The 27605-nt window shown below is 45.6% G+C and overlaps 14 non-coding genes across 14 annotated transcripts; all 14 read left to right on the forward strand.

The window, feature by feature from the left end:
• Positions 1-42: 42 nt before the first annotated feature.
• On the forward strand, positions 43-204 carry LOC135477294 (U1 spliceosomal RNA). Its single transcript, XR_010445181.1, has one exon. It is a non-coding gene; the product is annotated as a U1 spliceosomal RNA (small nuclear RNA).
• A 1809-nt stretch (positions 205-2013) lies between these two features.
• On the forward strand, positions 2014-2175 carry LOC135477275 (U1 spliceosomal RNA). Its single transcript, XR_010445163.1, has one exon. It is a non-coding gene; the product is annotated as a U1 spliceosomal RNA (small nuclear RNA).
• Positions 2176-3986: 1811 nt separating this feature from the next.
• Positions 3987-4148, forward strand: LOC135477287 (U1 spliceosomal RNA). The gene has a single exon (XR_010445174.1). It is a non-coding gene; the product is annotated as a U1 spliceosomal RNA (small nuclear RNA).
• Positions 4149-5959: 1811 nt separating this feature from the next.
• On the forward strand, positions 5960-6121 carry LOC135477298 (U1 spliceosomal RNA). The gene has a single exon (XR_010445185.1). It is a non-coding gene; the product is annotated as a U1 spliceosomal RNA (small nuclear RNA).
• Positions 6122-7936: 1815 nt separating this feature from the next.
• LOC135477305 (U1 spliceosomal RNA) lies at positions 7937-8098 on the forward strand. Its single transcript, XR_010445191.1, has one exon. It is a non-coding gene; the product is annotated as a U1 spliceosomal RNA (small nuclear RNA).
• Positions 8099-9912: 1814 nt separating this feature from the next.
• On the forward strand, positions 9913-10074 carry LOC135477264 (U1 spliceosomal RNA). Its single transcript, XR_010445153.1, has one exon. It is a non-coding gene; the product is annotated as a U1 spliceosomal RNA (small nuclear RNA).
• A 1824-nt stretch (positions 10075-11898) lies between these two features.
• On the forward strand, positions 11899-12060 carry LOC135477265 (U1 spliceosomal RNA). Its single transcript, XR_010445154.1, has one exon. It is a non-coding gene; the product is annotated as a U1 spliceosomal RNA (small nuclear RNA).
• Positions 12061-13877: 1817 nt separating this feature from the next.
• LOC135477266 (U1 spliceosomal RNA) lies at positions 13878-14039 on the forward strand. Its single transcript, XR_010445155.1, has one exon. It is a non-coding gene; the product is annotated as a U1 spliceosomal RNA (small nuclear RNA).
• Positions 14040-15863: 1824 nt separating this feature from the next.
• LOC135477268 (U1 spliceosomal RNA) lies at positions 15864-16025 on the forward strand. Its single transcript, XR_010445156.1, has one exon. It is a non-coding gene; the product is annotated as a U1 spliceosomal RNA (small nuclear RNA).
• Positions 16026-17842: 1817 nt separating this feature from the next.
• Positions 17843-18004, forward strand: LOC135477269 (U1 spliceosomal RNA). The gene has a single exon (XR_010445157.1). It is a non-coding gene; the product is annotated as a U1 spliceosomal RNA (small nuclear RNA).
• A 1820-nt stretch (positions 18005-19824) lies between these two features.
• On the forward strand, positions 19825-19986 carry LOC135477270 (U1 spliceosomal RNA). The gene has a single exon (XR_010445158.1). It is a non-coding gene; the product is annotated as a U1 spliceosomal RNA (small nuclear RNA).
• Positions 19987-21673: 1687 nt separating this feature from the next.
• LOC135477271 (U1 spliceosomal RNA) lies at positions 21674-21835 on the forward strand. Its single transcript, XR_010445159.1, has one exon. It is a non-coding gene; the product is annotated as a U1 spliceosomal RNA (small nuclear RNA).
• A 1823-nt stretch (positions 21836-23658) lies between these two features.
• On the forward strand, positions 23659-23820 carry LOC135477272 (U1 spliceosomal RNA). The gene has a single exon (XR_010445160.1). It is a non-coding gene; the product is annotated as a U1 spliceosomal RNA (small nuclear RNA).
• Positions 23821-25634: 1814 nt separating this feature from the next.
• Positions 25635-25796, forward strand: LOC135477273 (U1 spliceosomal RNA). The gene has a single exon (XR_010445161.1). It is a non-coding gene; the product is annotated as a U1 spliceosomal RNA (small nuclear RNA).
• Positions 25797-27605: the final 1809 nt, after the last annotated feature.

Below are 27605 nucleotides of genomic sequence, written 5' to 3' on the forward strand. Positions count from 1 at the left end.
GGGCCGTCTTACACCAGTTTGAGTGGTGAGGCAGATTAAATCATACTTACTTGGCACAGGGGCTACCGTGATCAATCAGGCGGTGCCCCCAGGGCGAGGCCTTCCCATTGCACTTCGGTGGGCTGACCCCTGCGATCGCCCCAAATGTGGGCGACTCGGGTGCGTAATTTTTACTCAGGGGGACTGCGTTCGCGCTATCCCCTTTCATGAACCTAAGTGAAAAACAGAATACAAACATCAACACTTGTCCTTAGTCGGAGATGCGCATCTGGATTAGACAGCCACCACTGCACTGCTGTGTACAGGCACGTGCGCACTTCGTGTAGGGTTGGTCGCAGACGTTTGGCATGCATGTGACAGCGGCATCCAAGGCAAGTTTTCTGCACGTACCGTAAGCTGGGGTGAATTGGGACGATTTTTGTAGTCTTTTCTTTCTGTGCTTCAGAATATCTGATATAATAAGGACTTTTTCTTCTTATCAGTTTGCATTTAATATATGGGTTCAGCCAGCATTAGTACAAGTCTTAAATGTATAAGAGTCTGCGATTTTTTTTTGTTTGAAAGTTGTCCGAATTCCCCCCCCCCCACAGGAGGTGGTGACTTCGGACATTTACTTTACACCAACACATAAACGAGATAAGCCAACCAAAGGGTTGGTTTCGGACTTTAATTAGGTTTTTAAAAAATACAAATTTTAACTTAAACATCTCAGGATGTTTGAAAAGTTATAAATGCACGTGTTTTGCTTAACAATGAAACAAATTTGAGAAACCGCAATCACGTTTACACCATTTGGGAGCATAATTTTACAGTTTAAAAACAAAAGCTATGCAACACACAGTTCAAATACGGAACAGAACGTCTCTAGAATTCCTTTTGTTGACTATGGGATCCATTCACTGGCGTCAGCCGCAAATTTGAGCAGACCTCTTCGCAGTGTTTGTGGTTGATTAAGTGCTCCAACTATTTGGTCGAAATCCACTAATGCACAGTCTTCTTCTTTGGGGTGAACAAATACATTTGTCTGCAGACTTTTTCTTCTTAGAAAAGAAACCTCAAGATCCCCATCTGAATAATACACGGTGTCGATCCTTCCGATGAACAGTTTCTTCACACGATCCCCGAGCCGCACTAATACCCACTGATCTACATGTAACTCCTTAATTGACTTCACGTTAACCACGCCAGTTAGTCCAGTCCTTCCACTGCTTCGCTGAGCATTTCCCGATGACGAGGTTCCCTGGACACCTTCTGTTTCTATATTATCGCAATGGCTGCTAACCCCTTTATCGGAATCTCCACCTTCTGTGCTCTCAGACGACGCTTCTGTAGATTGCTCTTCTCCTGAACTTGTTTCCTCGGAGTCACTAGTTTCACCGTTGTCATCATCATTGTGGGATAAATCCTCTGAAGAAACACTTTTTCCCGGCTCAACACGAAGACGCTTTGCTCGTTTCTTTGGCTGTTTACAATCTGCACCACGCATGTCTTTCAACAACGCTATTAATGCGCCATCCACTCCATGGCCTCCTGCTCCTTCAGGAGTTTTCTCGGTTTCCCTGGGAATCCTATGAAGAACAGGGGTTGGGTCGTGAGGGACAATGCCGCACTCTTTAAACGCAGATTTTACATTTTCGCTCTGAGTGGTAGATAATTTCTCTGAAAGTTCATGAAGTAGCCGTGGGAATACATCTTTTGCAACAGTAACGATACTATTGTATACTTTTATTGGCTCACTGTCCGAATTCACCACGTTGTCCGAAGTCACCCCAATTTACGGTACTGATGGACAGAATATAACCAAAGGAGTGAAAAAGGTTTTAACACTGACAGAGATTGGGTGCCAAAGGAAAGTGAGGAAAGCTCGTATTTGACGAGAGACAGAACACCCACTCAAGTCTCGTGCGCACTTCGTGCGTTTTGTGCCGGGCCAAGACGGCCAGCCATTTGCGGTTCGCCCAAGCCGGACACGGGCCGTCTTTCACCAGTTTGAGTGGTGAGGCAGATCAAATCATACTTACCTGGCACAGGGGCTACCGTGATCAATCAGGCGGTGCCCCCAGGGCGAGGCCTTCCCATTGCACTTCGGTGGGCTGACCCCTGCGATCGCCCCAAATGTGGGCGACTCGGGTGCGTAATTTTTACTCAGGGGGACTGCGTTCGCGCTATCCCCTTTCATGAACCTAAGTGAAAAACAGAATACAAACATCAACACTTGTCCTTAGTCGGAGATGCGCATCTGGATTAGACAGCCACCACTGCACTGCTGTGTACAGGCACGTGCGCACTTCGTGTAGGGTTGGTCGCAGACGTTTGGCATGCATGTGACAGCGGCATCCAAGGCAAGTTTTCTGCACGTACCGTAAGCTGGGGTGAATTGGGACGATTTTTGTAGTCTTTTCTTTCTGTGCTTCAGAATATCTGATATAATAAGGACTTTTTCTTCTTATCAGTTTGCATTTAATATATGGGTTCAGCCAGCATCAGTACAAGTCTTAAATGTATAAGAGTCTGCGATTTTTTTTTGTTTGAAAGTTGTCCGAATTCCCCCCCCCCCCCACAGGAGGTGGTGACTTCGGACATTTACTTTACACCAACACATAAACGAGATAAGCCAACCAAAGGGTTGGTTTCGGACTTTAATTAGGTTTTTAAAAAATACAAATTTTAACTTAAACATCTCAGGATGTTTGAAAAGTTATAAATGCACGTGTTTTGCTTAACAATGAAACAAATTTGAGAAACCGCAATCACGTTTACACCATTTGGGAGCATAATTTTACAGTTTAAAAACAAAAGCTATGCAACACACAGTTCAAATACGGAACAGAACGTCTCTAGAATTCCTTTTGTTGACTATGGGATCCATTCACTGGCGTCAGCCGCAAATTTGAGCAGACCTCTTCGCAGTGTTTGTGGTTGATTAAGTGCTCCAACTATTTGGTCGAAATCCACTAATGCACAGTCTTCTTCTTTGGGGTGAACAAATACATTTGTCTGCAGACTTTTTCTTCTTAGAAAAGAAACCTCAAGATCCCCATCTGAATAATACACGGTGTCGATCCTTCCGATGAACAGTTTCTTCACACGATCCCCGAGCCGCACTAATACCCACTGATCTACATGTAACTCCTTAATTGACTTCACGTTAACCACGCCAGTTAGTCCAGTCCTTCCACTGCTTCGCTGAGCATTTCCCGATGACGAGGTTCCCTGGACACCTTCTGTTTCTATATTATCGCAATGGCTGCTAACCCCTTTATCGGAATCTCCACCTTCTGTGCTCTCAGACGACGCTTCTGTAGATTGCTCTTCTCCTGAACTTGTTTCCTCGGAGTCACTAGTTTCACCGTTGTCATCATCATTGTGGGATAAATCCTCTGAAGAAACACTTTTTCCCGGCTCAACACGAAGACGCTTTGCTCGTTTCTTTGGCTGTTTACAATCTGCACCACGCATGTCTTTCAACAACGCTATTAATGCGCCATCCACTCCATGGCCTCCTGCTCCTTCAGGAGTTTTCTCGGTTTCCCTGGGAATCCTATCAAGAACAGGGGTTGGGTCGTGAGGGACAATGCCGCACTTTTTAAACGCAGATTTTACATTTTCGCTCTGAGTGGTAGATAATTTCTCTGAAAGTTCATGAAGTAGCCGTGGGAATACATCTTTTGCAACAGTAACGATACTATTGTATACTTTTATTGGCTCACTGTCCGAATTCACCACGTTGTCCGAAGTCACCCCAATTTACGGTACTGATGGACAGAATATAACCAAAGGAGTGAAAAAGGTTTTAACACTGACAGAGATTGGGTGCCAAAGGAAAGTGAGGAAAGCTCGTATTTGACGAGAGACAGAACACCCACTCAAGTCTCGTGCGCACTTCGTGCGTTTTGTGCCGGGCCAAGACGGCCAGCCATTTGCGGTTCGCCCAAGCCGGACACGGGCCGTCTTTCACCAGTTTGAGTGGTGAGGCAGATCAAATCATACTTACCTGGCACAGGGGCTACCGTGATCAATCAGGCGGTGCCCCCAGGGCGAGGCCTTCCCATTGCACTTCGGTGGGCTGACCCCTGCGATCGCCCCAAATGTGGGCGACTCGGGTGCGTAATTTTTACTCAGGGGGACTGCGTTCGCGCTATCCCCTTTCATGAACCTAAGTGAAAAACAGAATACAAACATCAACACTTGTCCTTAGTCGGAGATGCGCATCTGGATTAGACAGCCACCACTGCACTGCTGTGTACAGGCACGTGCGCACTTCGTGTAGGGTTGGTCGCAGACGTTTGGCATGCATGTGACAGCGGCATCCAAGGCAAGTTTTCTGCACGTACCGTAAGCTGGGGTGAATTGGGACGATTTTTGTAGTCTTTTCTTTCTGTGCTTCAGAATATCTGATATAATAAGGACTTTTTCTTCTTATCAGTTTGCATTTAATATATGGGTTCAGCCAGCATCAGTACAAGTCTTAAATGTATAAGAGTCTGCGATTTTTTTTTGTTTGAAAGTTGTCCGAATTCCCCCCCCCCCCCACAGGAGGTGGTGACTTCGGACATTTACTTTACACCAACACATAAACGAGATAAGCCAACCAAAGGGTTGGTTTCGGACTTTAATTAGGTTTTTAAAAAATACAAATTTTAACTTAAACATCTCAGGATGTTTGAAAAGTTATAAATGCACGTGTTTTGCTTAACAATGAAACAAATTTGAGAAACCGCAATCACGTTTACACCATTTGGGAGCATAATTTTACAGTTTAAAAACAAAAGCTATGCAACACACAGTTCAAATACGGAACAGAACGTCTCTAGAATTCCTTTTGTTGACTATGGGATCCATTCACTGGCGTCAGCCGCAAATTTGAGCAGACCTCTTCGCAGTGTTTGTGGTTGATTAAGTGCTCCAACTATTTGGTCGAAATCCACTAATGCACAGTCTTCTTCTTTGGGGTGAACAAATACATTTGTCTGCAGACTTTTTCTTCTTAGAAAAGAAACCTCAAGATCCCCATCTGAATAATACACGGTGTCGATCCTTCCGATGAACAGTTTCTTCACACGATCCCCGAGCCGCACTAATACCCACTGATCTACATGTAACTCCTTAATTGACTTCACGTTAACCACGCCAGTTAGTCCAGTCCTTCCACTGCTTCGCTGAGCATTTCCCGATGACGAGGTTCCCTGGACACCTTCTGTTTCTATATTATCGCAATGGCTGCTAACCCCTTTATCGGAATCTCCACCTTCTGTGCTCTCAGACGACGCTTCTGTAGATTGCTCTTCTCCTGAACTTGTTTCCTCGGAGTCACTAGTTTCACCGTTGTCATCATCATTGTGGGATAAATCCTCTGAAGAAACACTTTTTCCCGGCTCAACACGAAGACGCTTTGCTCGTTTCTTTGGCTGTTTACAATCTGCACCACGCATGTCTTTCAACAACGCTATTAATGCGCCATCCACTCCATGGCCTCCTGCTCCTTCAGGAGTTTTCTCGGTTTCCCTGGGAATCCTATCAAGAACAGGGGTTGGGTCGTGAGGGACAATGCCGCACTTTTTAAACGCAGATTTTACATTTTCGCTCTGAGTGGTAGATAATTTCTCTGAAAGTTCATGAAGTAGCCGTGGGAATACATCTTTTGCAACAGTAACGATACTATTGTATACTTTTATTGGCTCACTGTCCGAATTCACCACGTTGTCCGAAGTCACCCCAATTTACGGTACTGATGGACAGAATATAACCAAAGGAGTGAAAAAGGTTTTAACACTGACAGAGATTGGGTGCCAAAGGAAAGTGAGGAAAGCTCGTATTTGACGAGAGACAGAACACCCACTCAAGTCTCGTGCGCACTTCGTGCGTTTTGTGCCGGGCCAAGACGGCCAGCCATTTGCGGTTCGCCCAAGCCGGACACGGGCCGTCTTTCACCAGTTTGAGTGGTGAGGCAGATCAAATCATACTTACCTGGCACAGGGGCTACCGTGATCAATCAGGCGGTGCCCCCAGGGCGAGGCCTTCCCATTGCACTTCGGTGGGCTGACCCCTGCGATCGCCCCAAATGTGGGCGACTCGGGTGCGTAATTTTTACTCAGGGGGACTGCGTTCGCGCTATCCCCTTTCATGAACCTAAGTGAAAAACAGAATACAAACATCAACACTTGTCCTTAGTCGGAGATGCGCATCTGGATTAGACAGCCACCACTGCACTGCTGTGTACAGGCACGTGCGCACTTCGTGTAGGGTTGGTCGCAGACGTTTGGCATGCATGTGACAGCGGCATCCAAGGCAAGTTTTCTGCACGTACCGTAAGCTGGGGTGAATTGGGACGATTTTTGTAGTCTTTTCTTTCTGTGCTTCAGAATATCTGATATAATAAGGACTTTTTCTTCTTATCAGTTTGCATTTAATATATGGGTTCAGCCAGCATCAGTACAAGTCTTAAATGTATAAGAGTCTGCGATTTTTTTTTGTTTGAAAGTTGTCCGAATTCCCCCCCCCCCCCCCCCACAGGAGGTGGTGACTTCGGACATTTACTTTACACCAACACATAAACGAGATAAGCCAACCAAAGGGTTGGTTTCGGACTTTAATTAGGTTTTTAAAAAATACAAATTTTAACTTAAACATCTCAGGATGTTTGAAAAGTTATAAATGCACGTGTTTTGCTTAACAATGAAACAAATTTGAGAAACCGCAATCACGTTTACACCATTTGGGAGCATAATTTTACAGTTTAAAAACAAAAGCTATGCAACACACAGTTCAAATACGGAACAGAACGTCTCTAGAATTCCTTTTGTTGACTATGGGATCCATTCACTGGCGTCAGCCGCAAATTTGAGCAGACCTCTTCGCAGTGTTTGTGGTTGATTAAGTGCTCCAACTATTTGGTCGAAATCCACTAATGCACAGTCTTCTTCTTTGGGGTGAACAAATACATTTGTCTGCAGACTTTTTCTTCTTAGAAAAGAAACCTCAAGATCCCCATCTGAATAATACACGGTGTCGATCCTTCCGATGAACAGTTTCTTCACACGATCCCCGAGCCGCACTAATACCCACTGATCTACATGTAACTCCTTAATTGACTTCACGTTAACCACGCCAGTTAGTCCAGTCCTTCCACTGCTTCGCTGAGCATTTCCCGATGACGAGGTTCCCTGGACACCTTCTGTTTCTATATTATCGCAATGGCTGCTAACCCCTTTATCGGAATCTCCACCTTCTGTGCTCTCAGACGACGCTTCTGTAGATTGCTCTTCTCCTGAACTTGTTTCCTCGGAGTCACTAGTTTCACCGTTGTCATCATCATTGTGGGATAAATCCTCTGAAGAAACACTTTTTCCCGGCTCAACACGAAGACGCTTTGCTCGTTTCTTTGGCTGTTTACAATCTGCACCACGCATGTCTTTCAACAACGCTATTAATGCGCCATCCACTCCATGGCCTCCTGCTCCTTCAGGAGTTTTCTCGGTTTCCCTGGGAATCCTATCAAGAACAGGGGTTGGGTCGTGAGGGACAATGCCGCACTTTTTAAACGCAGATTTTACATTTTCGCTCTGAGTGGTAGATAATTTCTCTGAAAGTTCATGAAGTAGCCGTGGGAATACATCTTTTGCAACAGTAACGATACTATTGTATACTTTTATTGGCTCACTGTCCGAATTCACCACGTTGTCCGAAGTCACCCCAATTTACGGTACTGATGGACAGAATATAACCAAAGGAGTGAAAAAGGTTTTAACACTGACAGAGATTGGGTGCCAAAGGAAAGTGAGGAAAGCTCGTATTTGACGAGAGACAGAACACCCACTCAAGTCTCGTGCGCACTTCGTGCGTTTTGTGCCGGGCCAAGACGGCCAGCCATTTGCGGTTCGCCCAAGCCGGACACGGGCCGTCTTTCACCAGTTTGAGTGGTGAGGCAGATCAAATCATACTTACCTGGCACAGGGGCTACCGTGATCAATCAGGCGGTGCCCCCAGGGCGAGGCCTTCCCATTGCACTTCGGTGGGCTGACCCCTGCGATCGCCCCAAATGTGGGCGACTCGGGTGCGTAATTTTTACTCAGGGGGACTGCGTTCGCGCTATCCCCTTTCATGAACCTAAGTGAAAAACAGAATACAAACATCAACACTTGTCCTTAGTCGGAGATGCGCATCTGGATTAGACAGCCACCACTGCACTGCTGTGTACAGGCACGTGCGCACTTCGTGTAGGGTTGGTCGCAGACGTTTGGCATGCATGTGACAGCGGCATCCAAGGCAAGTTTTCTGCACGTACCGTAAGCTGGGGTGAATTGGGACGATTTTTGTAGTCTTTTCTTTCTGTGCTTCAGAATATCTGATATAATAAGGACTTTTTCTTCTTATCAGTTTGCATTTAATATATGGGTTCAGCCAGCATCAGTACAAGTCTTAAATGTATAAGAGTCTGCGATTTTTTTTTGTTTGAAAGTTGTCCGAATTCCCCCCCCCCCCCCCCACAGGAGGTGGTGACTTCGGACATTTACTTTACACCAACACATAAACGAGATAAGCCAACCAAAGGGTTGGTTTCGGACTTTAATTAGGTTTTTAAAAAATACAAATTTTAACTTAAACATCTCAGGATGTTTGAAAAGTTATAAATGCACGTGTTTTGCTTAACAATGAAACAAATTTGAGAAACCGCAATCACGTTTACACCATTTGGGAGCATAATTTTACAGTTTAAAAACAAAAGCTATGCAACACACAGTTCAAATACGGAACAGAACGTCTCTAGAATTCCTTTTGTTGACTATGGGATCCATTCACTGGCGTCAGCCGCAAATTTGAGCAGACCTCTTCGCAGTGTTTGTGGTTGATTAAGTGCTCCAACTATTTGGTCGAAATCCACTAATGCACAGTCTTCTTCTTTGGGGTGAACAAATACATTTGTCTGCAGACTTTTTCTTCTTAGAAAAGAAACCTCAAGATCCCCATCTGAATAATACACGGTGTCGATCCTTCCGATGAACAGTTTCTTCACACGATCCCCGAGCCGCACTAATACCCACTGATCTACATGTAACTCCTTAATTGACTTCACGTTAACCACGCCAGTTAGTCCAGTCCTTCCACTGCTTCGCTGAGCATTTCCCGATGACGAGGTTCCCTGGACACCTTCTGTTTCTATATTATCGCAATGGCTGCTAACCCCTTTATCGGAATCTCCACCTTCTGTGCTCTCAGACGACGCTTCTGTAGATTGCTCTTCTCCTGAACTTGTTTCCTCGGAGTCACTAGTTTCACCGTTGTCATCATCATTGTGGGATAAATCCTCTGAAGAAACACTTTTTCCCGGCTCAACACGAAGACGCTTTGCTCGTTTCTTTGGCTGTTTACAATCTGCACCACGCATGTCTTTCAACAACGCTATTAATGCGCCATCCACTCCATGGCCTCCTGCTCCTTCAGGAGTTTTCTCGGTTTCCCTGGGAATCCTATCAAGAACAGGGGTTGGGTCGTGAGGGACAATGCCGCACTCTTTAAACGCAGATTTTACATTTTCGCTCTGAGTGGTAGATAATTTCTCTGAAAGTTCATGAAGTAGCCGTGGGAATACATCTTTTGCAACAGTAACGATACTATTGTATACTTTTATTGGCTCACTGTCCGAATTCACCACGTTGTCCGAAGTCACCCCAATTTACGGTACTGATGGACAGAATATAACCAAAGGAGTGAAAAAGGTTTTAACACTGACAGAGATTGGGTGCCAAAGGAAAGTGAGGAAAGCTCGTATTTGACGAGAGACAGAACACCCACTCAAGTCTCGTGCGCACTTCGTGCGTTTTGTGCCGGGCCAAGACGGCCAGCCATTTGCGGTTCGCCCAAGCCGGACACGGGCCGTCTTTCACCAGTTTGAGTGGTGAGGCAGATCAAATCATACTTACCTGGCACAGGGGCTACCGTGATCAATCAGGCGGTGCCCCCAGGGCGAGGCCTTCCCATTGCACTTCGGTGGGCTGACCCCTGCGATCGCCCCAAATGTGGGCGACTCGGGTGCGTAATTTTTACTCAGGGGGACTGCGTTCGCGCTATCCCCTTTCATGAACCTAAGTGAAAAACAGAATACAAACATCAACACTTGTCCTTAGTCGGAGATGCGCATCTGGATTAGACAGCCACCACTGCACTGCTGTGTACAGGCACGTGCGCACTTCGTGTAGGGTTGGTCGCAGACGTTTGGCATGCATGTGACAGCGGCATCCAAGGCAAGTTTTCTGCACGTACCGTAAGCTGGGGTGAATTGGGACGATTTTTGTAGTCTTTTCTTTCTGTGCTTCAGAATATCTGATATAATAAGGACTTTTTCTTCTTATCAGTTTGCATTTAATATATGGGTTCAGCCAGCATCAGTACAAGTCTTAAATGTATAAGAGTCTGCGATTTTTTTTTGTTTGAAAGTTGTCCGAATTCCCCCCCCCCCCCCCCCACCCCCACCACAGGAGGTGGTGACTTCGGACATTTACTTTACACCAACACATAAACGAGATAAGCCAACCAAAGGGTTGGTTTCGGACTTTAATTAGGTTTTTAAAAAATACAAATTTTAACTTAAACATCTCAGGATGTTTGAAAAGTTATAAATGCACGTGTTTTGCTTAACAATGAAACAAATTTGAGAAACCGCAATCACGTTTACACCATTTGGGAGCATAATTTTACAGTTTAAAAACAAAAGCTATGCAACACACAGTTCAAATACGGAACAGAACGTCTCTAGAATTCCTTTTGTTGACTATGGGATCCATTCACTGGCGTCAGCCGCAAATTTGAGCAGACCTCTTCGCAGTGTTTGTGGTTGATTAAGTGCTCCAACTATTTGGTCGAAATCCACTAATGCACAGTCTTCTTCTTTGGGGTGAACAAATACATTTGTCTGCAGACTTTTTCTTCTTAGAAAAGAAACCTCAAGATCCCCATCTGAATAATACACGGTGTCGATCCTTCCGATGAACAGTTTCTTCACACGATCCCCGAGCCGCACTAATACCCACTGATCTACATGTAACTCCTTAATTGACTTCACGTTAACCACGCCAGTTAGTCCAGTCCTTCCACTGCTTCGCTGAGCATTTCCCGATGACGAGGTTCCCTGGACACCTTCTGTTTCTATATTATCGCAATGGCTGCTAACCCCTTTATCGGAATCTCCACCTTCTGTGCTCTCAGACGACGCTTCTGTAGATTGCTCTTCTCCTGAACTTGTTTCCTCGGAGTCACTAGTTTCACCGTTGTCATCATCATTGTGGGATAAATCCTCTGAAGAAACACTTTTTCCCGGCTCAACACGAAGACGCTTTGCTCGTTTCTTTGGCTGTTTACAATCTGCACCACGCATGTCTTTCAACAACGCTATTAATGCGCCATCCACTCCATGGCCTCCTGCTCCTTCAGGAGTTTTCTCGGTTTCCCTGGGAATCCTATCAAGAACAGGGGTTGGGTCGTGAGGGACAATGCCGCACTTTTTAAACGCAGATTTTACATTTTCGCTCTGAGTGGTAGATAATTTCTCTGAAAGTTCATGAAGTAGCCGTGGGAATACATCTTTTGCAACAGTAACGATACTATTGTATACTTTTATTGGCTCACTGTCCGAATTCACCACGTTGTCCGAAGTCACCCCAATTTACGGTACTGATGGACAGAATATAACCAAAGGAGTGAAAAAGGTTTTAACACTGACAGAGATTGGGTGCCAAAGGAAAGTGAGGAAAGCTCGTATTTGACGAGAGACAGAACACCCACTCAAGTCTCGTGCGCACTTCGTGCGTTTTGTGCCGGGCCAAGACGGCCAGCCATTTGCGGTTCGCCCAAGCCGGACACGGGCCGTCTTTCACCAGTTTGAGTGGTGAGGCAGATCAAATCATACTTACCTGGCACAGGGGCTACCGTGATCAATCAGGCGGTGCCCCCAGGGCGAGGCCTTCCCATTGCACTTCGGTGGGCTGACCCCTGCGATCGCCCCAAATGTGGGCGACTCGGGTGCGTAATTTTTACTCAGGGGGACTGCGTTCGCGCTATCCCCTTTCATGAACCTAAGTGAAAAACAGAATACAAACATCAACACTTGTCCTTAGTCGGAGATGCGCATCTGGATTAGACAGCCACCACTGCACTGCTGTGTACAGGCACGTGCGCACTTCGTGTAGGGTTGGTCGCAGACGTTTGGCATGCATGTGACAGCGGCATCCAAGGCAAGTTTTCTGCACGTACCGTAAGCTGGGGTGAATTGGGACGATTTTTGTAGTCTTTTCTTTCTGTGCTTCAGAATATCTGATATAATAAGGACTTTTTCTTCTTATCAGTTTGCATTTAATATATGGGTTCAGCCAGCATCAGTACAAGTCTTAAATGTATAAGAGTCTGCGATTTTTTTTTGTTTGAAAGTTGTCCGAATTCCCCCCCCCCCCCCCCCCCACAGGAGGTGGTGACTTCGGACATTTACTTTACACCAACACATAAACGAGATAAGCCAACCAAAGGGTTGGTTTCGGACTTTAATTAGGTTTTTAAAAAATACAAATTTTAACTTAAACATCTCAGGATGTTTGAAAAGTTATAAATGCACGTGTTTTGCTTAACAATGAAACAAATTTGAGAAACCGCAATCACGTTTACACCATTTGGGAGCATAATTTTACAGTTTAAAAACAAAAGCTATGCAACACACAGTTCAAATACGGAACAGAACGTCTCTAGAATTCCTTTTGTTGACTATGGGATCCATTCACTGGCGTCAGCCGCAAATTTGAGCAGACCTCTTCGCAGTGTTTGTGGTTGATTAAGTGCTCCAACTATTTGGTCGAAATCCACTAATGCACAGTCTTCTTCTTTGGGGTGAACAAATACATTTGTCTGCAGACTTTTTCTTCTTAGAAAAGAAACCTCAAGATCCCCATCTGAATAATACACGGTGTCGATCCTTCCGATGAACAGTTTCTTCACACGATCCCCGAGCCGCACTAATACCCACTGATCTACATGTAACTCCTTAATTGACTTCACGTTAACCACGCCAGTTAGTCCAGTCCTTCCACTGCTTCGCTGAGCATTTCCCGATGACGAGGTTCCCTGGACACCTTCTGTTTCTATATTATCGCAATGGCTGCTAACCCCTTTATCGGAATCTCCACCTTCTGTGCTCTCAGACGACGCTTCTGTAGATTGCTCTTCTCCTGAACTTGTTTCCTCGGAGTCACTAGTTTCACCGTTGTCATCATCATTGTGGGATAAATCCTCTGAAGAAACACTTTTTCCCGGCTCAACACGAAGACGCTTTGCTCGTTTCTTTGGCTGTTTACAATCTGCACCACGCATGTCTTTCAACAACGCTATTAATGCGCCATCCACTCCATGGCCTCCTGCTCCTTCAGGAGTTTTCTCGGTTTCCCTGGGAATCCTATCAAGAACAGGGGTTGGGTCGTGAGGGACAATGCCGCACTTTTTAAACGCAGATTTTACATTTTCGCTCTGAGTGGTAGATAATTTCTCTGAAAGTTCATGAAGTAGCCGTGGGAATACATCTTTTGCAACAGTAACGATACTATTGTATACTTTTATTGGCTCACTGTCCGAATTCACCACGTTGTCCGAAGTCACCCCAATTTACGGTACTGATGGACAGAATATAACCAAAGGAGTGAAAAAGGTTTTAACACTGACAGAGATTGGGTGCCAAAGGAAAGTGAGGAAAGCTCGTATTTGACGAGAGACAGAACACCCACTCAAGTCTCGTGCGCACTTCGTGCGTTTTGTGCCGGGCCAAGACGGCCAGCCATTTGCGGTTCGCCCAAGCCGGACACGGGCCGTCTTTCACCAGTTTGAGTGGTGAGGCAGATCAAATCATACTTACCTGGCACAGGGGCTACCGTGATCAATCAGGCGGTGCCCCCAGGGCGAGGCCTTCCCATTGCACTTCGGTGGGCTGACCCCTGCGATCGCCCCAAATGTGGGCGACTCGGGTGCGTAATTTTTACTCAGGGGGACTGCGTTCGCGCTATCCCCTTTCATGAACCTAAGTGAAAAACAGAATACAAACATCAACACTTGTCCTTAGTCGGAGATGCGCATCTGGATTAGACAGCCACCACTGCACTGCTGTGTACAGGCACGTGCGCACTTCGTGTAGGGTTGGTCGCAGACGTTTGGCATGCATGTGACAGCGGCATCCAAGGCAAGTTTTCTGCACGTACCGTAAGCCGGGGTGAATTGGGACGATTTTTGTAGTCTTTTCTTTCTGTGCTTCAGAATATCTGATATAATAAGGACTTTTTCTTCTTATCAGTTTGCATTTAATATATGGGTTCAGCCAGCATCAGTACAAGTCTTAAATGTATAAGAGTCTGCGATTTTTTTTTGTTTGAAAGTTGTCCGAATTCCCCCCCCCCCCCCACCCCCACCCCCACCCCCACCACAGGAGGTGGTGACTTCGGACATTTACTTTACACCAACACATAAACGAGATAAGCCAACCAAAGGGTTGGTTTCGGACTTTAATTAGGTTTTTAAAAAATACAAATTTTAACTTAAACATCTCAGGATGTTTGAAAAGTTATAAATGCACGTGTTTTGCTTAACAATGAAACAAATTTGAGAAACCGCAATCACGTTTACACCATTTGGGAGCATAATTTTACAGTTTAAAAACAAAAGCTATGCAACACACAGTTCAAATACGGAACAGAACGTCTCTAGAATTCCTTTTGTTGACTATGGGATCCATTCACTGGCGTCAGCCGCAAATTTGAGCAGACCTCTTCGCAGTGTTTGTGGTTGATTAACTATTTGGTCGAAATCCACTAATGCACAGTCTTCTTCTTTGGGGTGAACAAATACATTTGTCTGCAGACTTTTTCTTCTTAGAAAAGAAACCTCAAGATCCCCATCTGAATAATACACGGTGTCGATCCTTCCGATGAACAGTTTCTTCACACGATCCCCGAGCCGCACTAATACCCACTGATCTACATGTAACTCCTTAATTGACTTCACGTTAACCACGCCAGTTAGTCCAGTCCTTCCACTGCTTCGCTGAGCATTTCCCGATGACGAGGTTCCCTGGACACCTTCTGTTTCTATATTATCGCAATGGCTGCTAACCCCTTTATCGGAATCTCCACCTTCTGTGCTCTCAGACGACGCTTCTGTAGATTGCTCTTCTCCTGAACTTGTTTCCTCGGAGTCACTAGTTTCACCGTTGTCATCATCATTGTGGGATAAATCCTCTGAAGAAACACTTTTTCCCGGCTCAACACGAAGACGCTTTGCTCGTTTCTTTGGCTGTTTACAATCTGCACCACGCATGTCTTTCAACAACGCTATTAATGCGCCATCCACTCCATGGCCTCCTGCTCCTTCAGGAGTTTTCTCGGTTTCCCTGGGAATCCTATGAAGAACAGGGGTTGGGTCGTGAGGGACAATGCCGCACTCTTTAAACGCAGATTTTACATTTTCGCTCTGAGTGGTAGATAATTTCTCTGAAAGTTCATGAAGTAGCCGTGGGAATACATCTTTTGCAACAGTAACGATACTATTGTATACTTTTATTGGCTCACTGTCCGAATTCACCACGTTGTCCGAAGTCACCCCAATTTACGGTACTGATGGACAGAATATAACCAAAGGAGTGAAAAAGGTTTTAACACTGACAGAGATTGGGTGCCAAAGGAAAGTGAGGAAAGCTCGTATTTGACGAGAGACAGAACACCCACTCAAGTCTCGTGCGCACTTCGTGCGTTTTGTGCCGGGCCAAGACGGCCAGCCATTTGCGGTTCGCCCAAGCCGGACACGGGCCGTCTTTCACCAGTTTGAGTGGTGAGGCAGATCAAATCATACTTACCTGGCACAGGGGCTACCGTGATCAATCAGGCGGTGCCCCCAGGGCGAGGCCTTCCCATTGCACTTCGGTGGGCTGACCCCTGCGATCGCCCCAAATGTGGGCGACTCGGGTGCGTAATTTTTACTCAGGGGGACTGCGTTCGCGCTATCCCCTTTCATGAACCTAAGTGAAAAACAGAATACAAACATCAACACTTGTCCTTAGTCGGAGATGCGCATCTGGATTAGACAGCCACCACTGCACTGCTGTGTACAGGCACGTGCGCACTTCGTGTAGGGTTGGTCGCAGACGTTTGGCATGCATGTGACAGCGGCATCCAAGGCAAGTTTTCTGCACGTACCGTAAGCTGGGGTGAATTGGGACGATTTTTGTAGTCTTTTCTGCTTCAGAATATCTGATATAATAAGGACTTTTTCTTCTTATCAGTTTGCATTTAATATATGGGTTCAGCCAGCATCAGTACAAGTCTTAAATGTATAAGAGTCTGCGATTTTTTTTTGTTTGAAAGTTGTCCGAATTCCCCCCCCCCCCCCCCACCCCCACCACAGGAGGTGGTGACTTCGGACATTTACTTTACACCAACACATAAACGAGATAAGCCAACCAAAGGGTTGGTTTCGGACTTTAATTAGGTTTTTAAAAAATACAAATTTTAACTTAAACATCTCAGGATGTTTGAAAAGTTATAAATGCACGTGTTTTGCTTAACAATGAAACAAATTTGAGAAACCGCAATCACGTTTACACCATTTGGGAGCATAATTTTACAGTTTAAAAACAAAAGCTATGCAACACACAGTTCAAATACGGAACAGAACGTCTCTAGAATTCCTTTTGTTGACTATGGGATCCATTCACTGGCGTCAGCCGCAAATTTGAGCAGACCTCTTCGCAGTGTTTGTGGTTGATTAAGTGCTCCAACTATTTGGTCGAAATCCACTAATGCACAGTCTTCTTCTTTGGGGTGAACAAATACATTTGTCTGCAGACTTTTTCTTCTTAGAAAAGAAACCTCAAGATCCCCATCTGAATAATACACGGTGTCGATCCTTCCGATGAACAGTTTCTTCACACGATCCCCGAGCCGCACTAATACCCACTGATCTACATGTAACTCCTTAATTGACTTCACGTTAACCACGCCAGTTAGTCCAGTCCTTCCACTGCTTCGCTGAGCATTTCCCGATGACGAGGTTCCCTGGACACCTTCTGTTTCTATATTATCGCAATGGCTGCTAACCCCTTTATCGGAATCTCCACCTTCTGTGCTCTCAGACGACGCTTCTGTAGATTGCTCTTCTCCTGAACTTGTTTCCTCGGAGTCACTAGTTTCACCGTTGTCATCATCATTGTGGGATAAATCCTCTGAAGAAACACTTTTTCCCGGCTCAACACGAAGACGCTTTGCTCGTTTCTTTGGCTGTTTACAATCTGCACCACGCATGTCTTTCAACAACGCTATTAATGCGCCATCCACTCCATGGCCTCCTGCTCCTTCAGGAGTTTTCTCGGTTTCCCTGGGAATCCTATGAAGAACAGGGGTTGGGTCGTGAGGGACAATGCCGCACTCTTTAAACGCAGATTTTACATTTTCGCTCTGAGTGGTAGATAATTTCTCTGAAAGTTCATGAAGTAGCCGTGGGAATACATCTTTTGCAACAGTAACGATACTATTGTATACTTTTATTGGCTCACTGTCCGAATTCACCACGTTGTCCGAAGTCACCCCAATTTACGGTACTGATGGACAGAATATAACCAAAGGAGTGAAAAAGGTTTTAACACTGACAGAGATTGGGTGCCAAAGGAAAGTGAGGAAAGCTCGTATTTGACGAGAGACAGAACACCCACTCAAGTCTCGTGCGCACTTCGTGCGTTTTGTGCCGGGCCAAGACGGCCAGCCATTTGCGGTTCGCCCAAGCCGGACACGGGCCGTCTTTCACCAGTTTGAGTGGTGAGGCAGATCAAATCATACTTACCTGGCACAGGGGCTACCGTGATCAATCAGGCGGTGCCCCCAGGGCGAGGCCTTCCCATTGCACTTCGGTGGGCTGACCCCTGCGATCGCCCCAAATGTGGGCGACTCGGGTGCGTAATTTTTACTCAGGGGGACTGCGTTCGCGCTATCCCCTTTCATGAACCTAAGTGAAAAACAGAATACAAACATCAACACTTGTCCTTAGTCGGAGATGCGCATCTGGATTAGACAGCCACCACTGCACTGCTGTGTACAGGCACGTGCGCACTTCGTGTAGGGTTGGTCGCAGACGTTTGGCATGCATGTGACAGCGGCATCCAAGGCAAGTTTTCTGCACGTACCGTAAGCTGGGGTGAATTGGGACGATTTTTGTAGTCTTTTCTTTCTGTGCTTCAGAATATCTGATATAATAAGGACTTTTTCTTCTTATCAGTTTGCATTTAATATATGGGTTCAGCCAGCATCAGTACAAGTCTTAAATGTATAAGAGTCTGCGATTTTTTTTTGTTTGAAAGTTGTCCGAATTCCCCCCCCCCCCCCCCCCACCCCCACCACAGGAGGTGGTGACTTCGGACATTTACTTTACACCAACACATAAACGAGATAAGCCAACCAAAGGGTTGGTTTCGGACTTTAATTAGGTTTTTAAAAAATACAAATTTTAACTTAAACATCTCAGGATGTTTGAAAAGTTATAAATGCACGTGTTTTGCTTAACAATGAAACAAATTTGAGAAACCGCAATCACGTTTACACCATTTGGGAGCATAATTTTACAGTTTAAAAACAAAAGCTATGCAACACACAGTTCAAATACGGAACAGAACGTCTCTAGAATTCCTTTTGTTGACTATGGGATCCATTCACTGGCGTCAGCCGCAAATTTGAGCAGACCTCTTCGCAGTGTTTGTGGTTGATTAAGTGCTCCAACTATTTGGTCGAAATCCACTAATGCACAGTCTTCTTCTTTGGGGTGAACAAATACATTTGTCTGCAGACTTTTTCTTCTTAGAAAAGAAACCTCAAGATCCCCATCTGAATAATACACGGTGTCGATCCTTCCGATGAACAGTTTCTTCACACGATCCCCGAGCCGCACTAATACCCACTGATCTACATGTAACTCCTTAATTGACTTCACGTTAACCACGCCAGTTAGTCCAGTCCTTCCACTGCTTCGCTGAGCATTTCCCGATGACGAGGTTCCCTGGACACCTTCTGTTTCTATATTATCGCAATGGCTGCTAACCCCTTTATCGGAATCTCCACCTTCTGTGCTCTCAGACGACGCTTCTGTAGATTGCTCTTCTCCTGAACTTGTTTCCTCGGAGTCACTAGTTGTTGTCATCATCATTGTGGGATAAATCCTCTGAAGAAACACTTTTTCCCGGCTCAACACGAAGACGCTTTGCTCGTTTCTTTGGCTGTTTACAATCTGCACCACGCATGTCTTTCAACAACGCTATTAATGCGCCATCCACTCCATGGCCTCCTGCTCCTTCAGGAGTTTTCTCGGTTTCCCTGGGAATCCTATGAAGAACAGGGGTTGGGTCGTGAGGGACAATGCCGCACTCTTTAAACGCAGATTTTACATTTTCGCTCTGAGTGGTAGATAATTTCTCTGAAAGTTCATGAAGTAGCCGTGGGAATACATCTTTTGCAACAGTAACGATACTATTGTATACTTTTATTGGCTCACTGTCCGAATTCACCACGTTGTCCGAAGTCACCCCAATTTACGGTACTGATGGACAGAATATAACCAAAGGAGTGAAAAAGGTTTTAACACTGACAGAGATTGGGTGCCAAAGGAAAGTGAGGAAAGCTCGTATTTGACGAGAGACAGAACACCCACTCAAGTCTCGTGCGCACTTCGTGCGTTTTGTGCCGGGCCAAGACGGCCAGCCATTTGCGGTTCGCCCAAGCCGGACACGGGCCGTCTTTCACCAGTTTGAGTGGTGAGGCAGATCAAATCATACTTACCTGGCACAGGGGCTACCGTGATCAATCAGGCGGTGCCCCCAGGGCGAGGCCTTCCCATTGCACTTCGGTGGGCTGACCCCTGCGATCGCCCCAAATGTGGGCGACTCGGGTGCGTAATTTTTACTCAGGGGGACTGCGTTCGCGCTATCCCCTTTCATGAACCTAAGTGAAAAACAGAATACAAACATCAACACTTGTCCTTAGTCGGAGATGCGCATCTGGATTAGACAGCCACCACTGCACTGCTGTGTACAGGCACGTGCGCACTTCGTGTAGGGTTGGTCGCAGACGTTTGGCATGCATGTGACAGCGGCATCCAAGGCAAGTTTTCTGCACGTACCGTAAGCTGGGGTGAATTGGGACGATTTTTGTAGTCTTTTCTTTCTGTGCTTCAGAATATCTGATATAATAAGGACTTTTTCTTCTTATCAGTTTGCATTTAATATATGGGTTCAGCCAGCATCAGTACAAGTCTTAAATGTATAAGAGTCTGCGATTTTTTTTTGTTTGAAAGTTGTCCGAATTCCCCCCCCCCCCACCCCCACCACAGGAGTTATAAATGCACGTGTTTTGCTTAACAATGAAACAAATTTGAGAAACCGCAATCACGTTTACACCATTTGGGAGCATAATTTTACAGTTTAAAAACAAAAGCTATGCAACACACAGTTCAAATACGGAACAGAACGTCTCTAGAATTCCTTTTGTTGACTATGGGATCCATTCACTGGCGTCAGCCGCAAATTTGAGCAGACCTCTTCGCAGTGTTTGTGGTTGATTAAGTGCTCCAACTATTTGGTCGAAATCCACTAATGCACAGTCTTCTTCTTTGGGGTGAACAAATACATTTGTCTGCAGACTTTTTCTTCTTAGAAAAGAAACCTCAAGATCCCCATCTGAATAATACACGGTGTCGATCCTTCCGATGAACAGTTTCTTCACACGATCCCCGAGCCGCACTAATACCCACTGATCTACATGTAACTCCTTAATTGACTTCACGTTAACCACGCCAGTTAGTCCAGTCCTTCCACTGCTTCGCTGAGCATTTCCCGATGACGAGGTTCCCTGGACACCTTCTGTTTCTATATTATCGCAATGGCTGCTAACCCCTTTATCGGAATCTCCACCTTCTGTGCTCTCAGACGACGCTTCTGTAGATTGCTCTTCTCCTGAACTTGTTTCCTCGGAGTCACTAGTTTCACCGTTGTCATCATCATTGTGGGATAAATCCTCTGAAGAAACACTTTTTCCCGGCTCAACACGAAGACGCTTTGCTCGTTTCTTTGGCTGTTTACAATCTGCACCACGCATGTCTTTCAACAACGCTATTAATGCGCCATCCACTCCATGGCCTCCTGCTCCTTCAGGAGTTTTCTCGGTTTCCCTGGGAATCCTATGAAGAACAGGGGTTGGGTCGTGAGGGACAATGCCGCACTCTTTAAACGCAGATTTTACATTTTCGCTCTGAGTGGTAGATAATTTCTCTGAAAGTTCATGAAGTAGCCGTGGGAATACATCTTTTGCAACAGTAACGATACTATTGTATACTTTTATTGGCTCACTGTCCGAATTCACCACGTTGTCCGAAGTCACCCCAATTTACGGTACTGATGGACAGAATATAACCAAAGGAGTGAAAAAGGTTTTAACACTGACAGAGATTGGGTGCCAAAGGAAAGTGAGGAAAGCTCGTATTTGACGAGAGACAGAACACCCACTCAAGTCTCGTGCGCACTTCGTGCGTTTTGTGCCGGGCCAAGACGGCCAGCCATTTGCGGTTCGCCCAAGCCGGACACGGGCCGTCTTTCACCAGTTTGAGTGGTGAGGCAGATCAAATCATACTTACCTGGCACAGGGGCTACCGTGATCAATCAGGCGGTGCCCCCAGGGCGAGGCCTTCCCATTGCACTTCGGTGGGCTGACCCCTGCGATCGCCCCAAATGTGGGCGACTCGGGTGCGTAATTTTTACTCAGGGGGACTGCGTTCGCGCTATCCCCTTTCATGAACCTAAGTGAAAAACAGAATACAAACATCAACACTTGTCCTTAGTCGGAGATGCGCATCTGGATTAGACAGCCACCACTGCACTGCTGTGTACAGGCACGTGCGCACTTCGTGTAGGGTTGGTCGCAGACGTTTGGCATGCATGTGACAGCGGCATCCAAGGCAAGTTTTCTGCACGTACCGTAAGCTGGGGTGAATTGGGACGATTTTTGTAGTCTTTTCTTTCTGTGCTTCAGAATATCTGATATAATAAGGACTTTTTCTTCTTATCAGTTTGCATTTAATATATGGGTTCAGCCAGCATCAGTACAAGTCTTAAATGTATAAGAGTCTGCGATTTTTTTTTGTTTGAAAGTTGTCCGAATTCCCCCCCCCCCCCCCCACCCCCACCACAGGAGGTGGTGACTTCGGACATTTACTTTACACCAACACATAAACGAGATAAGCCAACCAAAGGGTTGGTTTCGGACTTTAATTAGGTTTTTAAAAAATACAAATTTTAACTTAAACATCTCAGGATGTTTGAAAAGTTATAAATGCACGTGTTTTGCTTAACAATGAAACAAATTTGAGAAACCGCAATCACGTTTACACCATTTGGGAGCATAATTTTACAGTTTAAAAACAAAAGCTATGCAACACACAGTTCAAATACGGAACAGAACGTCTCTAGAATTCCTTTTGTTGACTATGGGATCCATTCACTGGCGTCAGCCGCAAATTTGAGCAGACCTCTTCGCAGTGTTTGTGGTTGATTAAGTGCTCCAACTATTTGGTCGAAATCCACTAATGCACAGTCTTCTTCTTTGGGGTGAACAAATACATTTGTCTGCAGACTTTTTCTTCTTAGAAAAGAAACCTCAAGATCCCCATCTGAATAATACACGGTGTCGATCCTTCCGATGAACAGTTTCTTCACACGATCCCCGAGCCGCACTAATACCCACTGATCTACATGTAACTCCTTAATTGACTTCACGTTAACCACGCCAGTTAGTCCAGTCCTTCCACTGCTTCGCTGAGCATTTCCCGATGACGAGGTTCCCTGGACACCTTCTGTTTCTATATTATCGCAATGGCTGCTAACCCCTTTATCGGAATCTCCACCTTCTGTGCTCTCAGACGACGCTTCTGTAGATTGCTCTTCTCCTGAACTTGTTTCCTCGGAGTCACTAGTTTCACCGTTGTCATCATCATTGTGGGATAAATCCTCTGAAGAAACACTTTTTCCCGGCTCAACACGAAGACGCTTTGCTCGTTTCTTTGGCTGTTTACAATCTGCACCACGCATGTCTTTCAACAACGCTATTAATGCGCCATCCACTCCATGGCCTCCTGCTCCTTCAGGAGTTTTCTCGGTTTCCCTGGGAATCCTATCAAGAACAGGGGTTGGGTCGTGAGGGACAATGCCGCACTTTTTAAACGCAGATTTTACATTTTCGCTCTGAGTGGTAGATAATTTCTCTGAAAGTTCATGAAGTAGCCGTGGGAATACATCTTTTGCAACAGTAACGATACTATTGTATACTTTTATTGGCTCACTGTCCGAATTCACCACGTTGTCCGAAGTCACCCCAATTTACGGTACTGATGGACAGAATATAACCAAAGGAGTGAAAAAGGTTTTAACACTGACAGAGATTGGGTGCCAAAGGAAAGTGAGGAAAGCTCGTATTTGACGAGAGACAGAACACCCACTCAAGTCTCGTGCGCACTTCGTGCGTTTTGTGCCGGGCCAAGACGGCCAGCCATTTGCGGTTCGCCCAAGCCGGACACGGGCCGTCTTTCACCAGTTTGAGTGGTGAGGCAGATCAAATCATACTTACCTGGCACAGGGGCTACCGTGATCAATCAGGCGGTGCCCCCAGGGCGAGGCCTTCCCATTGCACTTCGGTGGGCTGACCCCTGCGATCGCCCCAAATGTGGGCGACTCGGGTGCGTAATTTTTACTCAGGGGGACTGCGTTCGCGCTATCCCCTTTCATGAACCTAAGTGAAAAACAGAATACAAACATCAACACTTGTCCTTAGTCGGAGATGCGCATCTGGATTAGACAGCCACCACTGCACTGCTGTGTACAGGCACGTGCGCACTTCGTGTAGGGTTGGTCGCAGACGTTTGGCATGCATGTGACAGCGGCATCCAAGGCAAGTTTTCTGCACGTACCGTAAGCTGGGGTGAATTGGGACGATTTTTGTAGTCTTTTCTTTCTGTGCTTCAGAATATCTGATATAATAAGGACTTTTTCTTCTTATCAGTTTGCATTTAATATATGGGTTCAGCCAGCATCAGTACAAGTCTTAAATGTATAAGAGTCTGCGATTTTTTTTTGTTTGAAAGTTGTCCGAATTCCCCCCCCCCCCCCCACAGGAGGTGGTGACTTCGGACATTTACTTTACACCAACACATAAACGAGATAAGCCAACCAAAGGGTTGGTTTCGGACTTTAATTAGGTTTTTAAAAAATACAAATTTTAACTTAAACATCTCAGGATGTTTGAAAAGTTATAAATGCACGTGTTTTGCTTAACAATGAAACAAATTTGAGAAACCGCAATCACGTTTACACCATTTGGGAGCATAATTTTACAGTTTAAAAACAAAAGCTATGCAACACACAGTTCAAATACGGAACAGAACGTCTCTAGAATTCCTTTTGTTGACTATGGGATCCATTCACTGGCGTCAGCCGCAAATTTGAGCAGACCTCTTCGCAGTGTTTGTGGTTGATTAAGTGCTCCAACTATTTGGTCGAAATCCACTAATGCACAGTCTTCTTCTTTGGGGTGAACAAATACATTTGTCTGCAGACTTTTTCTTCTTAGAAAAGAAACCTCAAGATCCCCATCTGAATAATACACGGTGTCGATCCTTCCCGATGAACAGTTTCTTCACACGATCCCCGAGCCGCACTAATACCCACTGATCTACATGTAACTCCTTAATTGACTTCACGTTAACCACGCCAGTTAGTCCAGTCCTTCCACTGCTTCGCTGAGCATTTCCCGATGACGAGGTTCCCTGGACACCTTCTGTTTCTATATTATCGCAATGGCTGCTAACCCCTTTATCGGAATCTCCACCTTCTGTGCTCTCAGACGACGCTTCTGTAGATTGCTCTTCTCCTGAACTTGTTTCCTCGGAGTCACTAGTTTCACCGTTGTCATCATCATTGTGGGATAAATCCTCTGAAGAAACACTTTTTCCCGGCTCAACACGAAGACGCTTTGCTCGTTTCTTTGGCTGTTTACAATCTGCACCACGCATGTCTTTCAACAACGCTATTAATGCGCCATCCACTCCATGGCCTCCTGCTCCTTCAGGAGTTTTCTCGGTTTCCCTGGGAATCCTATCAAGAACAGGGGTTGGGTCGTGAGGGACAATGCCGCACTTTTTAAACGCAGATTTTACATTTTCGCTCTGAGTGGTAGATAATTTCTCTGAAAGTTCATGAAGTAGCCGTGGGAATACATCTTTTGCAACAGTAACGATACTATTGTATACTTTTATTGGCTCACTGTCCGAATTCACCACGTTGTCCGAAGTCACCCCAATTTACGGTACTGATGGACAGAATATAACCAAAGGAGTGAAAAAGGTTTTAACACTGACAGAGATTGGGTGCCAAAGGAAAGTGAGGAAAGCTCGTATTTGACGAGAGACAGAACACCCACTCAAGTCTCGTGCGCACTTCGTGCGTTTTGTGCCGGGCCAAGACGGCCAGCCATTTGCGGTTCGCCCAAGCCGGACACGGGCCGTCTTTCACCAGTTTGAGTGGTGAGGCAGATCAAATCATACTTACCTGGCACAGGGGCTACCGTGATCAATCAGGCGGTGCCCCCAGGGCGAGGCCTTCCCATTGCACTTCGGTGGGCTGACCCCTGCGATCGCCCCAAATGTGGGCGACTCGGGTGCGTAATTTTTACTCAGGGGGACTGCGTTCGCGCTATCCCCTTTCATGAACCTAAGTGAAAAACAGAATACAAACATCAACACTTGTCCTTAGTCGGAGATGCGCATCTGGATTAGACAGCCACCACTGCACTGCTGTGTACAGGCACGTGCGCACTTCGTGTAGGGTTGGTCGCAGACGTTTGGCATGCATGTGACAGCGGCATCCAAGGCAAGTTTTCTGCACGTACCGTAAGCTGGGGTGAATTGGGACGATTTTTGTAGTCTTTTCTTTCTGTGCTTCAGAATATCTGATATAATAAGGACTTTTTCTTCTTATCAGTTTGCATTTAATATATGGGTTCAGCCAGCATCAGTACAAGTCTTAAATGTATAAGAGTCTGCGATTTTTTTTTGTTTGAAAGTTGTCCGAATTCCCCCCCCCCCCCCCCCCCACAGGAGGTGGTGACTTCGGACATTTACTTTACACCAACACATAAACGAGATAAGCCAACCAAAGGGTTGGTTTCGGACTTTAATTAGGTTTTTAAAAAATACAAATTTTAACTTAAACATCTCAGGATGTTTGAAAAGTTATAAATGCACGTGTTTTGCTTAACAATGAAACAAATTTGAGAAACCGCAATCACGTTTACACCATTTGGGAGCATAATTTTACAGTTTAAAAACAAAAGCTATGCAACACACAGTTCAAATACGGAACAGAACGTCTCTAGAATTCCTTTTGTTGACTATGGGATCCATTCACTGGCGTCAGCCGCAAATTTGAGCAGACCTCTTCGCAGTGTTTGTGGTTGATTAAGTGCTCCAACTATTTGGTCGAAATCCACTAATGCACAGTCTTCTTCTTTGGGGTGAACAAATACATTTGTCTGCAGACTTTTTCTTCTTAGAAAAGAAACCTCAAGATCCCCATCTGAATAATACACGGTGTCGATCCTTCCGATGAACAGTTTCTTCACACGATCCCCGAGCCGCACTAATACCCACTGATCTACATGTAACTCCTTAATTGACTTCACGTTAACCACGCCAGTTAGTCCAGTCCTTCCACTGCTTCGCTGAGCATTTCCCGATGACGAGGTTCCCTGGACACCTTCTGTTTCTATATTATCGCAATGGCTGCTAACCCCTTTATCGGAATCTCCACCTTCTGTGCTCTCAGACGACGCTTCTGTAGATTGCTCTTCTCCTGAACTTGTTTCCTCGGAGTCACTAGTTTCACCGTTGTCATCATCATTGTGGGATAAATCCTCTGAAGAAACACTTTTTCCCGGCTCAACACGAAGACGCTTTGCTCGTTTCTTTGGCTGTTTACAATCTGCACCACGCATGTCTTTCAACAACGCTATTAATGCGCCATCCACTCCATGGCCTCCTGCTCCTTCAGGAGTTTTCTCGGTTTCCCTGGGAATCCTATCAAGAACAGGGGTTGGGTCGTGAGGGACAATGCCGCACTTTTTAAACGCAGATTTTACATTTTCGCTCTGAGTGGTAGATAATTTCTCTGAAAGTTCATGAAGTAGCCGTGGGAATACATCTTTTGCAACAGTAACGATACTATTGTATACTTTTATTGGCTCACTGTCCGAATTCACCACGTTGTCCGAAGTCACCCCAATTTACGGTACTGATGGACAGAATATAACCAAAGGAGTGAAAAAGGTTTTAACACTGACAGAGATTGGGTGCCAAAGGAAAGTGAGGAAAGCTCGTATTTGACGAGAGACAGAACACCCACTCAAGTCTCGTGCGCACTTCGTGCGTTTTGTGCCGGGCCAAGACGGCCAGCCATTTGCGGTTCGCCCAAGCCGGACACGGGCCGTCTTTCACCAGTTTGAGTGGTGAGGCAG

Source organism: Liolophura sinensis, chromosome 10, assembly GCF_032854445.1.
Source record: "Liolophura sinensis isolate JHLJ2023 chromosome 10, CUHK_Ljap_v2, whole genome shotgun sequence".
In the NCBI taxonomy this organism is placed as follows: domain Eukaryota; kingdom Metazoa; phylum Mollusca; class Polyplacophora; order Chitonida; family Chitonidae; genus Liolophura; species Liolophura sinensis.